Below are 4,743 nucleotides of genomic sequence, written 5' to 3'. Positions count from 1 at the left end.
GGTGGATGGGTGGGTGGATGGATGGATGGATGGATGGGTGGGTGGATGGATGGAGATGGATGGATGGACGGATGGGTGGATGGATGGAGATGGATAGATAGATGGATGGATGGATGGATGATGGATGGGTGGGTGATGGATGGATGGATGGGTGGATGATGGGTGGATGGGTGATGGATAGATGGGTAGATGAGTGAATGGGTAGATGGATGGATGGATGGATGATGGGTGGATGGGTGGATGGATGGATGATGGGTGGATGGGTGATGGATGGGTGGATGAGTGAATGGGTGGATGGATGGATGGATGGGTGATGGATGGATGGATGGATGATGGGTGGATGGGTGGATGGATGGATGATGGATGGGTGGATGATGGATGGATGGATGGATAGATGGGTGGATGAGTGAATGGGTGGATGGATGAATGATGGGTGGATGGGTGATGGATGGATGGATGAGTGAATGGGTGGATGGATGGATGATGGGTGGATGGATGGATGGATGATGGGTGGATGGATGGATGATGGGTGGGTGGATGATGGATGGATGGGTGGATGGATGGATGGATGATGGGTGGATGGATGGATGGATGGATGATGGATGGGTGGGTGATGGATGGATGGATGGGTGGATGATGGGTGGATGGGTGATGGATAGATGGGTAGATGAGTGATGGGTAGATGGATGGATGGATGGATGATGGATGGATGGGTAAATGGGTGGATGGATAGATGGGTGGATGGGTAGAAGAATGGGTGGATGGATAGATAGATAGATGGGTAGAAGGGTGGATAGATGGGTAAATAGATGGGTGGATGAATGGGTGGATGGATACATAGCTAAAAAGATGGATTGGTAGGTGGCTAGACAGATGATTGATTATAGATGGATGCTAGTTGAATAGATGATAGCTAGATGATTAATAGACTAGATGGGTGGATGGGTAGAAGAATGGGTGGATGGATAGATAGATAGATGGGTAGAAGGGTGGATAGATGGGTAAATAGATGGGTGGATGAATGGGTGGATGGATACATAGCTAAAAAGATGGATTGGTAGGTGGCTAGACAGATGATTGATTATAGATGGATGCTAGTTGAATAGATGATAGCTAGATGATTAATAGACGATTGGTAGATGGTAGATGATTGACAGATAGATGGTAGATTAGACAGCCTGAAGACTGGCACACAGCACAGGGAGCTGAGATGGGGCACCCAGCCTGCCTGCCTCTCTTCTGCAGACTCTGAATGTTCCGTGTCCCCCAGCGCACAGTTCCTCTTTGCTGATGTGATGACAGGGCAGCTTGGTGGCCTTATATTGCTAAAACAGAGTAACTGTTATTAACTGGTAGCTGAACCTCCTCATGCCCACGCTGGGAGCTCAGCAGACAGGTCCCACTGCCAGGAAGTCCTCTGCAGCTGCTGCCCTGCAGGGTCCAGGCTGACCAGGGCTGAGGTCAGAGCCACTCATGTAGGACCTGAAGCTGAGGCCGCCCTGGGCCATTCTGAGAGATGGGGATGAGGAGTAGGCACGTGGCTGTCCTGGTGGCCTGACCCTGGGGCCCCTCCTGTTAGCTCCCCCTGGACCACGCCTCCCCAAGTGGGCATTTCTGGACAGCTCCAGCCTGGGGCATTTACTGGTCACCTCTTGGAACCTGTCCTCGCCATCCGGATCCAGAGGAGGCAGCCCTTGGACAGAACCCACAATTCTTGGGGTGCCCTTCATTTGATTCCCAGATACTGTGGGTCCTGGAGAGAGAATGTGCCGTCCCATTCCGAACCTCAGGAGCTGCCTCTGGGAGGAAGGCAGAAGCCGGGCCTGGAGTACTCCAGGTCACTTCTGCCATGATGTCTCAGCCTTGGAAAATGGCCCCAACCCTCCCTGCTGTGTGAGTGCTGCAGATCACAAGCCTGGGAGACTCCCAGCTGGGAGGCTGAGCACTCCTCCTCTGAGACTGGAGGAGAGCGAGACGCAGAGCAGTTGAGTAGCCAACAAGATTAACTGGTGAACACGGCTCGTCCCAGAACTGGAGAGGAAGTGGGTTGGCTCTTGGAGGCCCTGGTCAAGAACAGGTTCGTGCCACTTAGGAATCTGTGTGTATCACCAGCCAATGGGGAGAAGCTTCGAGGAAGGGACCAGGAAGTAAGTCTGAATCAGTCTAACACCAAAGATTGTGGTGGATGACAGACCTGCCCAGACACAAGTCTCTACGCTGGCTTCAGATCCTGGGTAGACGATCCAATATTAACCCCAGGTTGTTCCTCTTTTAATATTGAGTTGTGGGAGTTCTTCAGAGGGGCTGACATGAGTCTGTTGTCAGATGCATATTTTGTGACTGTTTTGCTCAGTCTCTGGAGTTCCTTTTCTTTTTTAAAAAATGTTTTATTTATTATTTTTATATTATGTGTATGTGTATATTACCTGCATGTAGGTAAGTACACCCGTGTCACGCAATGCCTGCAGAGGACAGAAGAGGCTGTTGGATCCCCTGGAACTGGAGTTACGGACAGTTGTTAGCTGCCATGTGGGTGCTGGGATTCAAACCCAGGTCTTCTACAAGAATAACCAGTGTTCTTAACCACTGAGCCATCTCTCCAGCCCCGATTTATTTTTTTAATGATGTCTTTTCATTTGATAAACATTTTCAACTTCAACTTGAGGGGATCTGGAAGTCACCTAGGAGACATACCGCGAGGTGGGTCTCTGAGGATAGTTCTAGACACGATAATCTGAGGGGGAAGACTTGGGTGAGACCCAAGGGCCTTCTGGTTGTTAGATATTTGTTTATCTTTAGCAAGAGACTTTGCCTTGCTTTTGGGTTCGACTGACCAATCTCTTGTAGAGACATTTAATTTCACTGGTAGAAACACCAGAAATTCCCCAAATGGGTTTTATAGGCCTCCATGTGTCAAACCAGGACACAGCTCTCCCCAGCTGCTAAGTGCCTGCTGTGCTTGTAAACAAGACCATCCTTCAGGCTGGCCCCAGCATTCTGCCCCAAGGCTGCTCTGTCTTTAAAGACAATTGAACTGGTTCTTTTTCTCCTCAATGAGTCTGAAGCACTTAAGAAAAAATTCCATTGTGAAAAGTCCAGAGACTGAGAGTTATTGTCTTAGCTTATTGCTTTGTGAGTTTCAAACTGCGTACTCAGGGCCCTTCTATTTTAAATGGCCCACTTCTCAAAATAGGTGCTATGGGAGCCAAGTCCCTGGCCAGATCACCCACAGCGGGCCTCAGCACGCAATGTGACCCCATCCTGATGAGTTCACCCACATCGATTTGTCCTGCAAAGGACCAAGACACTTTGGCAGTCACCAGGGTCCATGGGGCCAGACTTGGGTAGAGGACACAAACAGGGTCTCAGAAGACAGACATTGATGGACTCATGGACAGTCATTGAGTAAAATACAAAATGCAGAATACTTATGGGGTATGATGTGGTTAGAGAGATGATGGGGTTGGAGAGATGGCTCAGCGGTTACGAGCACTGGCTGTTCTTGCAGAAGACCCAGGTTCAAATTCCAGCACCCACTTGGCGACTAACAACAGCCTATAACTCCAGTTCCTCAGGATCCAGTGCTACTTTCTGTCCTCTGAGGGCACTGCAGGACACGGGCACACTTATACATATATAACACTCATACACATAAAATGAAAATAAATCAAAAAAAAATTTAAGGACTCACAGGTATGCTGTAAGAATGTGGAATCCCTTCTCACAGGAGTCCCCTGACCACAGAACACGTCATCTCCCTCACCTGAGGCTCCCAAGTGACTCTCCCAAGGTGTGGTGGTGTCCTGGGCATCAAAGAGGAGGGACCTGTCACTGGAGGCAGCAAGTAGAGCTTAGATGGTTCTGGGTGACACTATTCCTGGGGAGATGTGAACAAACATCTCATCCCACATAGGGAACCAGTGACAGACCAAAGTAAGGACACCACCAATGTCCGACTTGATGAACCAATGAGTTTTACTGGGGTTAGAGGAATATGGGAGGTTGGAGTCTGACGTCAGCAGAGGACGGCAGCAGGAGCAATAGAGGCACTGGCTTGGGAGGACGCAAAGGTGGGTGTAATATCTGGACTGCCCATTGCAAGATGCCCACTTTGAGAACCAAGTATTCAAACACATGATCCTGATGGTGATTTTTACATCCAAATCACGGCAGGTTTAGGCAAAAAGGATGGTCATCGGGCTGTGACATTTCCGGACAATCGCTTGGCTCTGCCAATGTTTGCTCTCATCCCCGGAAACTCAACACTCCACATCCCAGAGCAGGGAAGCCAGGAGTCACTGGGTACCCAGGGGAAGTGCTTAGAGATAAAGGGATGGAAGGGGTGGCAGGTAAGAACCCTCCAGGCGTTGCATTAGAGCCTCCACTGGGGATCTGGAGATGACCAGCTAGCGGGCCCAGAGTGGCTGAATTCTCCATTCTGGACCTTCTGAAAAAGGAGAACCCGAACCCCAGCCCCTGCCCACAGCATCTCAAGAATGCAATGGGGTCCTGGGAACTGGCAGTGGGATGGGACCGAGGTGGTGACAGACCTGCATTCCCTGGCTCTTTGGACATGAGGTTGGCCTGGATTCTTGGCTGTGATTGAGATCTGCTGAACAAGATAGGATGGGTCAAAGCAGAAAGAGGTCTGTAATCCCAGCACTTGGGATGCTGAAGCAGGAAGATTGCCATGAGTTTGAGGCCAGCCTGGGCTGCATAGTGAGTTTAAGGCCAGCCGGGGCT

This window comes from Nannospalax galili, unplaced genomic scaffold, assembly GCF_000622305.1.
Source record: "Nannospalax galili isolate Female #2095 unplaced genomic scaffold, S.galili_v1.0 scaffold1328, whole genome shotgun sequence".
NCBI lineage: Eukaryota > Metazoa > Chordata > Mammalia > Rodentia > Spalacidae > Nannospalax > Nannospalax galili.
The sequence above is the reverse complement of the archived record's forward strand: the minus strand, read 5'-3'. Positions refer to the sequence as shown.